Source organism: Saccopteryx leptura, chromosome 7 (assembly GCF_036850995.1).
Source record: "Saccopteryx leptura isolate mSacLep1 chromosome 7, mSacLep1_pri_phased_curated, whole genome shotgun sequence".
Taxonomy (NCBI): domain Eukaryota; kingdom Metazoa; phylum Chordata; class Mammalia; order Chiroptera; family Emballonuridae; genus Saccopteryx; species Saccopteryx leptura.
The window spans coordinates 46,590,601-46,605,916 of NC_089509.1; the positions used below are offsets into that span (position 1 = coordinate 46,590,601).

The 15,316-nt window shown below is 35.8% G+C and overlaps 1 protein-coding gene and 1 pseudogene across 1 annotated transcript in view; one reads left to right on the forward strand and one right to left on the reverse strand.

The window, feature by feature from the left end:
* Positions 1-3,102: 3,102 nt before the first annotated feature.
* The window catches only part of TANK (TRAF family member associated NFKB activator), a 98,599-nt gene continuing 86,385 nt past the window's right edge, over positions 3,103-15,316 (forward strand). The window contains exon 1 of the mRNA XM_066345961.1: positions 3,103-3,317. The gene's annotated coding sequence lies outside the window, so the exon portion shown is untranslated. The remainder of the gene's footprint in view (positions 3,318-15,316) is intronic.
* On the reverse strand, positions 9,242-9,968 carry LOC136378989 (thioredoxin domain-containing protein 9 pseudogene; annotated as a pseudogene).

Below are 15,316 nucleotides of genomic sequence, written 5' to 3' on the forward strand. Positions count from 1 at the left end.
GGCACACAGGAGAGGCGCTCATCTGCTTCTCCACCCCTCCCCCTCTCCTTCCTCTCTGTCTCTCTCTTCCCTTCCCGCAGCGAGGCTCCATTGGAGCAAAGATGGCCAGGGCGCTGGGGATGGCTCCTTGGCCTCTGCCCCAGGCGCTAGAGTGGCTCTGGTCGCAGCAAAGCGACCCCCTGGAGGGGCAGAGCATCGCCCCCTGGTGGGCAGAGCGTCGCCCCCTGGTGGGCGTGCCGGGTGGATCCCGGTCGGGCGCATGCGGGAGTCTGTCTGACTGTCTCTCCCCGTTTCCAGCTTCAGAAAAATACACACACAAAAAAAATGGAAAAAATAAAAAATATATATGTTCTTATATATATCATATACGTGATATATGTGTGTAGATGTGTATATGTATATATACATGTGGTTGCCTAACTAGCCCCTTGGCCAGAGTGGACAGCACCTGAAGGAAGAAGCCCATCCTGAACCCCAGTCAGCAGTTAGGAGCCTTGGCTTTCTTGCCCTCCACTGTCTCCAGGGAAGACCCTGCTTTCCAGGAATTCTTAGAGAGGCCTTTCACCCAGACCTGCCCTGAGAACCCTGCTGCCTAGGGGGATGACCAATTCATTCTTTGGTTAACAACCCCTTGGCTGGAGTAAGAACCTGACTTTTCCCACCACCCTCTATTTTGGACTTGGAGCACCCCAAGTCCCCTCCTACCTTACTCAGTATACCCTAACTCTTTTCAATCCTGGCTTAGTGCAGTTTGCTCCTTCTTTTCCTACAGGATTCTGCATTTCTATCTGCCCTGGTCATATGGTTTGTGACTCTGAGAGGAAAAAAGGAGGGGGAGGGAGAAAAAAAAGGAACCACTAGAAACGACAAAGATAAAAAGTTCCATCTGCCTCACATGTTTTGCCAAGAGCCAGAACTGCTTGGTGGCAAAGCTTTTAAATTTCATGCACTCAGACAGAATTTCCTCAAAAAGATCTCTCACATAGCATTTCTGTCTTGGCCTCAAGACCCTCTTGCAAGCAGTGCCCTTTCAGGTTGAGGCCAAATATCCCAGACTGACCAGTTCCACTGGAGCTTGGGCATCCGCCAAGCTCACATGCCAAAGCAAACTGAAGAGGAAAAGGGCACAGATGGAGAAACCAAGGGGCATTTCTCAGTTAAGACATCAGCACTACTTTTTTAAAAGAAACTTGTTTTTAAAATCCTGCTCATTCAAACAATGGAAATTCTTGAGAAGCATGTTTTCCTTCTACCAGTGGGGCTATCTGACTTTTTTGTTTTATTTTTCTATATTTACAGTATTAGTTAGGTTTTATTTTTCCATTGCACACAACAAAGTTTAACGTTTGATATCAGTCAGGTAGTTATAAAACACAAGACACTGAAGGAAAATAATTCTTGAGTATATGTCAGATGAGTAAATGGAACATTTTAAATCATAAGCATATTCATCCTTGTAGGTACTTTCAAAATTATTTCCTTTTTAATTTCATCATGATTAGAAATATCTCAGGTTTATTTAACATCTACTTTAAAAGAAAAAGGTGTTTTAAAGTGGAAAAGATCCTAGAATGAGAATCAGAAGTTCTAAATTCTAATCGTTTTACTAAAATTGTAGAACTTTGAGTAAGGTCTCAGACTTCTCATCTGCAAAATGTAGTAATTCAACTAGAAGACTCTCAATCTTATTTTGGTTACAGTCTTTTTCCAGTTTAAGAACTCGATATGCTGAAAGCATAATACAGTAAAAAAAAGAAAAGAGGAAAGAAAGAAAGAGAAGGAAGGAAGGGAGGAAGGAAGGAAGGGAAGAAGGAAGGAAGGAAGGAAGGAAGGAAGGAAGGAAGGAAGGAAGGAAGGAAGGAAGGAAGGAAGGAAGGAAAGAAAGAAAGAAAGAAAGAAAGAAAGAAAGAAAGAAAGAAAGAAAGAAAGAAAGAAAGAAAGAAAGAAAGAAAGAAAGAAAAAAGAAAGAAAGAAAATAAAAGAAGAAAAGAAAGAAATGCACTTGGATTCAAAAGATTCAGATTTAGGCCCTGGCCAGATGGCTCAGTGGATAGAACATCAGCCAGACCTGTAGACATTCTGAGCTCAATTCCCAGTCAGGGCACACAAGAGAAACAACCACCTGTTTCTCTTCCCTTCCCCCTTCTCTCCTTCCCTTCTCACAGCCAGTGGCTCAGTTGATCTGAGTGTAGCCCTGTGCATTGAGGATAACTTGGTTGATTTGAGCATTGGTCCCCAGACTAGGCTGCTGGGTGGATCCTGGATAAGTCAGGGTGCATGCCTATCTCTCCTCCTCTCACATTACACACCCACAAAAAAGATTGAGACATTTACCCTCTCCTGTTTCCTCATCTGAATAAAAAGAAAATAGAACAGATGATGTTTAAGGACATTTCCACATCAAAAATTTTATAACAAAGAAAAATGTCTGTGGTGCATATGCTGCCTTCTATTTGCATATAAAACTTGATGTTTTGCTCCAGGTAGCCTGAGAAGAATACATACACTTGTGAAGCTTCGCCCAGTATACTGGAACATACATTCATCCACATGAACAGTGAACCTTAGTTCCCAAGGAAAAAAGCTGTCTTAAGGGCCTCTTTGCTTTAGCTCTTTTAATTACCTAGATCAGGCTCTGAAATCCAGCATAAACATTATTATTACTAGGCTTCATCCAAGTGACCCCTGCAGACCATGAAGCAAAAACAACTATACTTAAATCTAGTCTTTGCCTTCTGTTCATAAATATACTACTTAGGGAGAAGAGTGACTTCCTAAAAGCTTTTTTTTTTTTAAGCCATTTATCAAATAAATTTACTTTTACATTTTCTTACATGAAAATGTGCTTGATCCAAAAATATGTTTCTATCTCTAATTTCTGGATTTTTATTAAAATGCCCTAACTATTCAAGTAAAGTGTCTTTACTTCAAAAGGAAGTTAGAGAGAGCTACTACAGTCACGGGTGGTTTACAGAACAATTTCTGGTAGTCTTTGCTTCATTTCAATATGTTGCCACGATTGGCTGTTGATAGCTACAAATAAGGAAGTTTTCAAGTCAGGGGATTTCTCAGTGGAAGTTCCCAGTTCAACACAAGGGAGAGCACAGGGAGGTATGGGCAGCATTTTAGAACTTGTACCTAAAGCTTCCAGATTCTATAACTGCCTACATCTTTAAAGAACAATAGTCTGTGAAGGAAGACTTGCAATCTGAAGATGTAACCAACACTTCAGTAGTTTCTACTGATTCACTACCTAGTAAGGTGGTTTGGATGTCTTAAACTGAAGTGCTGCTGATTTGTTCTCTTGCTTCTGCTAAGTGAGTAATTTATGACATGATTCAATCATGTCTTTGTATTCATTGTCATAGTTAGAAATTTGATTTTTTTAAAATGGGGTCCCTAGCTAAAGAAAAATTTTAAATACTGATTTTTTTTACATTTTTCTCAAAATTTAAAATAGAATATATGTCTCTTTTTGAAATGATTTTTTTTTAAGTTTATATTTGGAATATAAGCCCTCTCTAATAAGTGGTTTTGATAACATAATGTAAAAGTTAAAAGATATGTATTTGGCATGACTTAAGTTGTATATAGCTTACTAGGTTGAAAAGTACACTGATACTGTATGTATTGATACTTCGTCTTGGTTAAAATTTTAAAGATCAGTTCTGATCCAGTGTGTTCATTCAAACATTAACTAAATTTTATAATTCTTTCCATTTTCTAAGAAATACATGTAAATGCATATATTTTTACAATAAAGTATTAGCCTCATAGAAAACTTGTCATTTCCTATCTTGAAATATTTAAACTTGTGTAAAATTAGAGCAATCTATCTAGTCTTATTTCATCACTTGACTTTTATGTTCATAATCAAAAATAACTACTAAAGATTATATAATATTTTCTTAAATATTTTTAATAATAATCCTAGTAAATGTTGATAGTTCAAAAATATTAAACATTAAGCATCATTATCACTGTTGTTATATTAATAGCAGCCATTTATTGAGTGTCTGCTAGAGGAAAACAGTCCCAAAATCTTCCAGCTCCTAGAAGAACCAGGGCTTAACCATGAATTCATATCACTTTGTTTTCATGGCTGTTACCACTACCCTACCTTCTTACAACATTGAAACAGTAGTTTGAGATGTTTTATCCAAACTGCAAAATGATGGGGTTGGGGAGGGGGCGGGGAAGATGACTTGGACAAGGTTACAGAGCAGCCAAGTCATTCATAGAGACTTTCAAGTCATTTTTAGGTCTCCCTTTCCCTCACTGGCCCACCCCATTTTCTCATTCCCTCCAGATGTACTTTTACCTGGGCACTGATGCACGCATTAGTCTGCCTCCGTGCAGGGGGCACACGAGCTGTATATCAAGTCCAATCTGATTGAGGTTCCTGCTAGTAGCAGACCAGGACACTAAAGGAATGTCGAGTTATTTCTTTTAAACACTTGTGACAATAGAAAAGATGGCTAACTGGAAGATTTAAAACAAATCTGTTAAATTTCTCCAAAAAGTTCTGGTTGGAATTTCACAAAACTTATGTACTCATTTGAAGAAAATGATTATCCTTACAGTAGAGAACCTGCCTGTCAATAAACTTTCTTTCTCTCTACATAATTAAGACCTCACAAAATATATAGGTTTTTGTTTATTGTAAAATGTATTCCAATATGTTTTGTTGTATTTTTATTGTGTGGGGTAGGAATTTAGAAAAGCTCTTAATTTCATCATTTTATCTTGCATAGTCATTTTATTGATCCTTTATTTAAATTATTTTAGGAAATTTACATGATATGTTTAGATAGAAAATATATAATTTTGTAATCTCTTTTTTTTTCTTCTTACCACATTGTCCAGGACTTTTAGAACAGTGTTTAATAACAGAGAAGATAGCAGGCAACTTTGTTTTGTTCTGATCTCAGTGGGAATTTCCCTAGTGGTTAACGTTAAGAATGACGTTGGCTATTGGTTTGAAATAAATAACAGTATTATAAAAACCAAATAACTACCAAATATACTTCTAACCCTAGTTTACTAAAGGTGTATCAAGACTTCATGCAGAACTGTATTCAATGTATTTTTGGTATCATTAGAGACAACTGTATGATTTTTCTACTTTGAACTATATAGTGCTCTACTATTACACAGTATAGTAATTTCTTTTTTTTATTGATTTAAATTTATTGTGTTTACATAGATTCAAGTGTCCCACCGAATCCCCCCACCCCCATGTTTCCCTCAACATCCCCCTTGCCCCTCTCCCCCAATTCCCTCCCCCTTTCCCTCCAGGATTTATTTTTCTGCTCTCTATAACGCTGTGTTATGTATATATAATTTCAGCAATCTCTTTCTTTTCTCTGATTCCATCCTCTCATCCCCTTTCCCTCTGTCCTCTTTCCCTCTGGTCCCTTTAATCCCTTCTCTGCCTCTATTCCTTTCCTCAGTTCACATTGTTCATTGGATTCCTCAAATCAGTGAGGTCATATGATATTTTTCTTTCTCTGCCTGGCTTATTTCACTTAACATAATAGTTTCCAGGTCCATTCATGTTGTCGCAAAAAGTAAGATTTCCTTCTTTTTCATGGCCCCATAGTATTCCATTGTGTATATGTACCACACCTTTTTACTCCACTTGTCCACTGATGGACCCTTGGGCTGTTTCCAGATCTTGGCTATTGTAAACAATGCTGCCATGAACATGGGGATGCATTTCTTCTTTTGAATCAGTGATTTTGTATTCTTAGGATATATTCCTAAAAGTGGGATGGCTGGGTCAAAAGACAGTTCCATTTTTAATTTTTTGAGGAATCTCCACACTGTTTTCCACAGTTGCTACACCAGTCTGCACAGTAATTTCACTTTTTTAAAAATTCTTGTTATCAAAAATCATGATCCAGTAATAAAGTTAGGTTTATAGTTACAAAGTATATGTTGTTTTTGCTCTAGTTAAAATAAATTGGTTGCTCAAAACCAACCAAATCAAACCTACACATTTTCTCACTTCTCTTCAATCCACATGCTTAGACACTTCTCCTCTATTATTTTGGCTTCACAATTTAGTACACAATTTAAATTAACAGAAAAGAATAAAAACAATGTGACATACCTAAGGAGCCCTATACCAGCAGAGCAACCAGATACTAAAACAAAGCAGCCAGTCCTACACTTTGTACAAAAAATTTTTTCCCTATTATGACAATGCTAGTTTCAGACCACAATTCAGATATAAGCAACAGTGCTGTACAAAATGTGTGTCTATATTGATTAATCTTATACCAATTTATATTAAGAAAATATATGCTGAAAAATAAATGTCTATAATTTACTAAAAATTTTTACTCTCATATTCATAAGTGAAATTAATCTATATTTTTTATTTTCTGATAAAAATTCTGAAATTTTCTATGTTCTAAAATGTTTAATGGGCATTATTTGTTTCTCAAAATATATATTTAAAGAGCAAGCCTTAACACTGTGCTTGGCACTTATTTTTACTTGTTTTGTTCAAAATTGATCCATTTTATCAAATTTTTCAAATGTATTAGCATGCATCGTATTCTCTGGTACTTTTAAAAAATTATCTCCATACTATATGGATAACCCTTTTTCATTACTATTTTGTCCATTTGTGTTCTCTATCTTTTTCCCTAATTAGACTTGTCAAAGAATTAATCTTTTGAATGTATCACTTTGATGACTAGCTGTTTTTCAAATAATTAGTTTTTGCTTTATCTTTATTAATATTTTCTTAATGCCCTATTTTAGACTATTTTACTTTTCCCTGTTTTTGAGTTAAATGATTAGTTCATTTATTTTTATTTTTTGTTTTGTAATGAAAGCCTTTAAGGCTAGGAATTTTCTGAGTACTGTTTTAACTACATCTCACACCCTGGATATGTCACTTTCACATGGGCAATATTTTATAGTTTTTAATTGCAGTTTTATTTCCTCTTTGATCCAAGAATTATTTAGGACAATAAAAGGTTTGTTTGTTTATTTCTTTGTTTTTTAGTTAATAGACTTTCTTTTTTTTAGAATAATTTTAGATTTAGGGGAAAATTGAGCAAACACTACAGAGTTCTCACATATCCCATCAAATACAGTTTCTTCTACATTTGTTACAGTTATGGAACCAATACAGCTACATTTTTATTAACTCAGTCCACAGTTTATTCAAATTTTCTTATTTTTTCCTTTTTAAAAAAAGAATTTTGATTGATTTTTAGAGAGAGGAAGGGAGAAAGAGAGAGAAAAACACCAACCTGCCACCCCACCTATTCATACACCTATTGAGTAACCCCCTCTTGCACCTGGGCTGGGTACTGACCCCATAACCGCAGTGCATCAGAAGGATGCTCCAACTAACTGAGCTGTCTGGACAGAGCTATTTTTTTCTTTTAAAAAAACAACCAATTAAGGTAGATCTGGCTGGATAGCTTGGTTGGCTAAAAGTGTTGTCCTAAAGCACAGAAGTTGCTGGTTCGATCCCCCATTAGGGCACATACAGGAACAGATTGATGTTCCTGTCTCTCTCTATTTCTCTCTCTCTCCCCCAACTCTCTCAGTAAAATCAGTAAATTTTTTTTTAATTGAGATAGAGCTGACTGGGTAGTTCGGTTGGTTAGAGCATACTCTTGATGAACAAAGGTTGCATGTTTCTATCTTTCTCTCTCTTCCTTTCTCTCTCTTTAAAAATTAATCAATAAACTTTTTTAAAATTTTTAATTAAGGTAAAATTTACATAACATAAAATTCTTTTGAATGCTATTGTAAGTGGAATTGTTTCCCTAATTTATTTTTGAATTGTTCATTGATTATGCATAGAAACACAATTGATTTTTGTGTTAATCTTGTATCCTGCAACTTTGGTAAATTAATTTATTAGCTCTAGTAGCATTTTGGATTCTTGAGGATTTTCTATGCATAAGATAGTATCTGCAAACAGAAATATTTTCACTATTCCTTTCTAATTTGGATTCTTTTTACTTTTTTTGTTTGTTTAATTGTGCTGGCTAGACTTTCAGGACAATGTTGAACTACAGTGATGAAACAATTATCTTTGTCTTATTTCTGGTCTTTCAGTCTTTCACCACTAAGTAAGATGTTAGCTGCGGATTTCTCACAAATTTTCCTTATTACACTGAGGAAGTTCTATTCTAGTTGTATCTTTTATTATTATTCTTATAATTATTATTATAATTATTATTACAAAAAAGTGTTGGATTTTATCAAATATTTTTTTCTGCATCAATGAAGATGACCATGTAGGTTTTGCTTCTGAGTCAAAATGTAGTATATTGCATTGAATGATTTTCTTATGTTTAACTACCCTTGCATTTCAGGAATAAATCACATTTGGTCATGATGTAAAAGGCTATTTAATATGTGTTGAATTTAGTTTACTAGTTATGTGGAGAATTTTTACATCTTTATTTATAAGGAAGAGTAGGTTTTTTCAAGCTGTTCTTTAATAGTTATGTAAATGTATCCTAGAAGTGAAGAATATTTATAATTCATTTGCAGGTACTATCTTTTATGCCAGTAAATGTCACTTGACCTGTTGTATAAAGTAATGCATGAGGATTATCCCCGAAATTATTTGCTAAATTTCTAGTTCTAATCCAGTGGATTAAAAACACAACTGTGAATGGTATAAAGATGTAAAAATCATATTGTGATCAAATGAATCTCAAAAGTAGAGATCCAGGGCCTGGTTGGCTGGCTCAGTGGTACAGTGTCATCATGGCATGTGGAAGTTTGGGTTTAATACCTGGTTGGGCACACAGGAGAAGCAACCCCCTGCTTCCCCCCTCCCCTTCCCCTTCTCTCTTTCTCTCTTCTCCCGCAGCCATGGCTCAATTGATTTGAGCACTTCTACCCCTGGGGGCTGATGATGACTCTGTGGAGCCTCTGCCTTAGGTGCTAAAAATAGCTCAGTTGTGAGCATGTCTCTAGATTGGCCGTGCATCAGCCCCAGATGGGGTTACCAGGTGAATCCCGGTAGGGGCACATGCAGGAGTCTGTCTATCTCCCCTCCTCTCACTTAAAAAAAAAGTAGAGAATCCAGATCCTACCCAAATAATTTAAAAACTCAACAGTTTTATTCAAATTAAATGTGAGCTCCACACAGAAAATATTAAAGATATCTTTCAGTGTGATGCAACTATATAAAATTAGGATGTGGCTATTAGATGACCCATGTATCATAATCAACCAAATTTAGAAAACATATCTATCTAAAGTAAGCACAAGTAAAAAAACAATTTACAAAAAAGTATAACTGCTCTCTGTTATCAGAGTCTGAATCATATTTCTTTCCTCAGATAGTTTCTCTTTCCAGCTTTGTTACGTTTGTTCCAAATTTCTTTTGGCTCTGAAATGGTGGCTTCATTAAATTCCCACTGTAATTAAGAATATCAGAACAACCAAGCCTCCATTTTCAAGTTTATGTGGTGAAGTCATCTGTATTTCTTAGGTCAGTAAATTCCACCAAAAAAATCTTGTGTTTTTCCATTTTTTACCAGTGCTAGTGTTGGAATGATTTTGATCCTCAGTCTCCCAAAAAGGAGAGGTGCTTTTTCTGCACTCAGCTTCAAAAATTTGGTCTCCAAATGTTTCTTGAACAATATCACCAAATGTTTGTCTAGTATTTTACACCTGCATGTGGAATCTCTGCAGAAATGGCAAACCACGTATTTACTCTCCATGATGTCTTGAAAAAAGTCTCTCTCACTAGGAATTTTTCTGTATTCCCCATGTACTTTTGAAAGCCATTTTCATTTCTGCTTGCTGAGCTTTCCTTAGTGTCTCAAGTCACTTTTCTTTGAGGTGTTCCAATTCACCCTCTGATCCAGTTTTTGAATTTCAATATCCAAATGTTCTTCCACTAGTTGGGATGTCTGAAGCAAATGATTTTTCAGAACTTTTGAAAACATGTTGACAAATGCATTAGCATCCATTCTTTACAGTTTAGCCTTGCTGGGCTCTCAGTGATACTAGAGAAGTGATGGACCAGGGACTCCAGAAAAACAGTCCACTCTGGCATCAGCATCTGTTAGTGGCTAAAAACTGGATATCACTTTATCTTCCAAATTAGTTGAGGCCCTTAAGCTTTACAGCCTTTGACATCCAAGAAGTGAGGAGGGAGAGGAATATTGGTTTTTAGTTTTATTTTCTTGCAGTGTCTTGCCCAGCTTTGGTATCACACCAATCTTGGCTTTATTGAATGAGTTAAAAAATATTTCCTCCTATTCTATATTTTTAAAGAGTTTGAGAAGGATTGATATTTATTGTTCTTTAAGCATTTGGTAGAATTCACCAATAAAGCTAAATGGTCCTAGACTTTTCTTTGTTGGGAGGTTTTTGATTACTGATTCAATCTTTTTGTTATAGGTCTGTTTATATTTTCTAATTCTTTTAGATTCAGTTTGGGTAGTTTGTGTGTTTCTAGAAATATGTACATTATATTTAGGTTATCTAATTTGTTGGCATATATAATTATTCATAGTATTCTCTTATAATCCATGTTATTTCTGTTTGGTTGGTGGTAATGTCCACAATTTCACTTCTGATTCTAGTTATTTGTTTTTCTCTCCCATTTTAAAAAAATAATTCTAGCTAAAGATTTGTCAGTTTTGTCAATCATTTCAAAAAACTGATTTTGATTTCATTGATTTTATTTTTTTTCCCATCCTCTATTTCATTTATCTTTACTATTTCCTTTCTTCTGCTACCTTTGTGTTTCGCTTGTTCTTCTTTTTCTAGTTCTTTGATATGTCAATTTAGGTTATTGATTTCAGATTTTTCTTTTTTCAAAAAAATGTATATGTTTACTACTATTAATTTCCTTCTGAGCACTGCTTTCACTCCATCCCTTAAGTTTTGGTATGGTATGATTTATCTCTACATAAATCTAATTTTTCTTGTGATTTTCTTTTTACCCATTGGTTGTTTAAAAATGTGTTATTTGGCCCTGGCCGGTTGGCTCAGCGGTAGAGCGTTGGCCTGGCGTGCGGGGGACCCGGGTTCGATTCCCGGCCAGGGCACGTAGGAGAAGCACCCATTTGCTTCTCCACTCCCCTCCCTCCTTCCTCTCTGTCTCTCTCTTCCCCTCCCGCAGCCAAGGCTCCATTGGAGCAAAGATGGCCTGGGCGCTGGGGATAGCTCCTTGGCCTCTGCCCAGGCACTAGAGTGGCTCTGGTCTCGGCAGAGAGACGCCCCGGAGAGGCAGAGCATCGCCCCTGGTGGGCGTGCCGGGTGGATCCCGGTCGGGCACATGCGGGAGTCTGTCTGACTGTCTCTCCCCGTTTCCAGCTTCAGAAAAATACAAAAAAAAAAAAAAAAAAACTTAAAAAAAAAAAGTGTTATTTAAATTGCACACATTTGTGAACCTTTCAATTTTCCATCTTTTAGATTTCTAGCTTTATTTCATTTCAGTTGGAGAAGATACTATGACTTCAATGTTTTTAAATATATTGAGACTTTTTGTGGCCTAACATTTAATCTATTCTAGAGAAGTTTCCACTTGAGAATAATGTGTATCCTGCTGTGTTGGGTAGAAGATTCTACATATATCTGTTTTAAACTATTCTTCAAGTCTTCTATTCCTTTTTTTGATCTTCTGTTTTTTCATTTGTTATTAAAAGTGGTATAGTAATGTCTCCAACTGTACTGTCTATTTCTCCTTTCAATTCTATCAATATTTGCTTCCTGTATTTAGGGGCTTTTTGTTTGGTGCATGTATAATTGTAATAGCTTATTGATAAATACTTTTGTCATTATAGAATGCCCTTCTTTGTTCTTACACCAGTTTTGCACTTAAGAGCTATTTTGTCTGATAATAGTATAGCTACCCCATCCCTCTTTTTGTAACTATTTACATGGAGGATTTTTTTCATCCTTTTACTTTTAACTTAAACAGCATATCATTTGATCATGTTGTATTATCCATACTGTGAAGCTCTGCTTTTTGGTTGGAGAGGTTAATCTATTTATATTAAAAGTAATTGTAGGTAAGAAAATCTTACTTCTGCCATTTTGCTATTTGATTTTTGTATGTCTTATACCATTTTCCTGTTCCTTACTTCCCCCATTACTATATTATATTCTTTCATATTTAATTAACTCATTGTTGTATACCATTTCATTTTACTTTCATTTGTTTATATATATAACATATATTTAGATATGTTATATTTTTTATGTGTATATTATATATTTATATACATATTTAATATATATTAAAGATATTGTCTTAGTGGTTACCACAGGAATTAAAATGAGCAAATTGAATTTGTAACAATCTAATTTGAATTAATACTAACTGAACTTCAATAATATACAAACTCTCTACTCCTATACAGCTTGGTCCCCTCCCTTATGTCACTATAATCACTAATTTCATTTTTATACATCAGTGCTTATTAACATAAATTTACAATTATTTTTAAGCATTTGTCATTTAAATCATATAGCAAATAAAAATAAAAGTTCAAACCAAAAATACAGTCATGATGGATTTTATATTCACCTATGTAGTTGTCTTTACCAGAATTAATTTTTTTGTCAGCTTTCAGTTATCATTTAGTGGCCTTTTATTGGAGCCTGAAGTACTCTCTTTATTATTTCTTATAGGATAAATCTACTAATAGCAAACTCCTTTACCTTTTGTTAATCTCAGAATATTTCAATTTCTCCTTAATATTTGAAGAATGGTTTTGCCAGACATAGAATTCTTGCTTGAGACCTATTTTTTTCCAGTACTTTAAATATGTCATCCCATTGACTTCTTTCCACCATGATTTCAAAGTGAAACTGTTTGTAATCTTTTTTTTTTTTTTTCTGAAGCTGGAAACGGGGAGAGACAGTCAGACAGACTCCCGCATGCGCCGACCTGGATCCAGGGCGTCGCTCTGTCGCGACCAGAGCCACTCTAGCACCTGGGGCAGAGGCCAAGGAGCCATCCCCAGTACCCGGGCCATCTCTGCTCCAATGGAGCCTTGGCTTCGGGAGGGGAAGAGAGAGACAGAGGAAGGAGGGGGGGATGGAGAAGCAAATGGGCGCTTCTCCTATGTGCCCTGGCCGGGAATCGAACCAGAGTCCCCCGCACGCCAGGCCGACGCTCTACCGCTGAGCCAACCGGCCAGGGCCAAAGCTGTTTGTATTCTTACTGAGGATCCCTTGTATTTTATGAGTTATTTCTCTTTTGCTACTTTCTAGATTCTTTCATCTTTAGTTCTTAACAGTTTGATTATAATATACCTCAGTATGAATCTCTTTGTGCTTATCCTATGTAGTTTATTGAACTTCCTGAACATGCACATTCAGTCTTTTATCAAATTGAGAAGTTTGGGGCTATTATAACTCAAATATTTTTTTCTGATATTTTTTTTTTCTCCTTCAGAATTTTCGTAAAGTATATTTTGTTTACTGGATGTTGTCTCACAGATCTTTTAGGCTCTTTTCACTTTTCTTTATTCTTTTTTCTTTATATTCCTCCAACTAGATAATTTACATTGTCTTATCATCATATTCACTGATTCTTATGCCTACTCAAATCTGCAGCCAAACCACTCAGTAAATGTTGTGTTTCATTTGCAATATTGTTCAGCTCCAAAATTTTATTTTGTTTCTATTTATAATTTCTATCTCTTTATTAATATTTTCTCCTTCTCCCTTATTTTTCATTTATCATTTTCCTGATTTCCATTTGTTCTTTGTCCATGGTTTCTTCTAGCACTTTGGGTACCTTAAACACAATTGATTTAAAGTTTTTTTCTAGATTTCCTCAGGGAGAGCCTTTAAAGACATTTTAAATAATAATGATGACCATTTATTTCAATTAAAAAATAACTGCATGTAGAAGCACCAACTTAAATTATAGAAATTAACTATATTAATTAATATTGAGTTATTTCTATAGACTAGGCCTTGTTTATATATAACCTCACTGAACACACACACACACTCTCTCTCTCTCTCTGAGGCAAGTACAATTATAGTCTGCATTTGACAGATGAAGAAATTCAGGCACAGGGTTAATAAAGTCATATTGTTAGTAAATGACAGTACCAACATATAAATGAGGTGATTTTAACCCAGAATTCTCACTTATTGGCATGAATTAGCCTATCTCAGCTTGAGTTTGCTTTTGGGAGAGGGGAGACAATGACTACCTAGGCCTCAGACTGATGGTTGCACATTTCCTTAATATCAGTTTTAATAACCATCCTAACTTTAAAAACACTCTAATGTACATCTTAGGATTTTAAATGTGGTGCATGTCATAAAGTGGAAAGGACAGAGTGAAATAAGAATCCATAGTTAAGCCCACAGTTCTAACCTTGAACTCCAATGAGGTCCTGCTAGAATTAGGCCATTTAGCTTAAGCCTCAACAGACCAAGTAAAACATGAGGGTAACACACTCTAGAATGAGAAAACCATATTAGCAAGCACTTAAAAACAAACAAACAAACAAAAAACAAGACAAGGAGCATTTGAAGTATTGAGAGAAGCCCAAAATCACCAAGAGGAAGAGGGAGAATATGAGTCTAGAGAAATAAGAAGACTCATACCATAGAGTTTGGATTTTATCCTAAGGGTAATATGAAACCAAAGAGCAATTTTAGGTGATACAGAAACATAGTAACATTTAAAATTTTTTTAAGTGAGTAGAGGGGAGATAGACTCCCATATGTGTTCCAACTGAGACCCACCCAGCAACTCCTGTCTGGGGCCAATGCTCGAATCAAGCAACCTATCGTCAGCTTCAGAGGCCAAGCCATCCTCAGCGTCTGGGCCAATGCTCAAACCAATTGAGCCACTGGCCGAAAGAGGGAAAAAGAGAGAGAAGGGGGAGAGGGAAGTGAAGAGAAACAGATGGTCGCTTCTCCTGTGTGCCCCAACTGGGGATTAAACCCAGATGTCCAGACACCGGGCAGATGCTTTATCCACTGAGCCAAACGTTCAGGACCTTTTAAAATTTGACAAAAGTGAGGAAAACAGTGAAAAGACTGTTATGGTATATAAGAATTGATGGTGGCTTCAGCAGGGGTGGCAATAAAGACAAAGTGGCTATGAGGCCAGAGTGTGACAATAGGGACACAGCGTACCAGTATATGCATGCAAGAAAGAGTATAGAGGAGTATTCACATGAATTATCTTACTGGGTGATGGAGCAAATGCTGGGAAGTAAGAGTTTTGTATCATTTTTTTAAACTTTTATTTATTTTATTATTTTTTTTATTCATTTTAGAGAGGAGAGAGAGAGACAGAGAGAGAGAAGTGGGGGGGGGGGGCTGGAAGCAT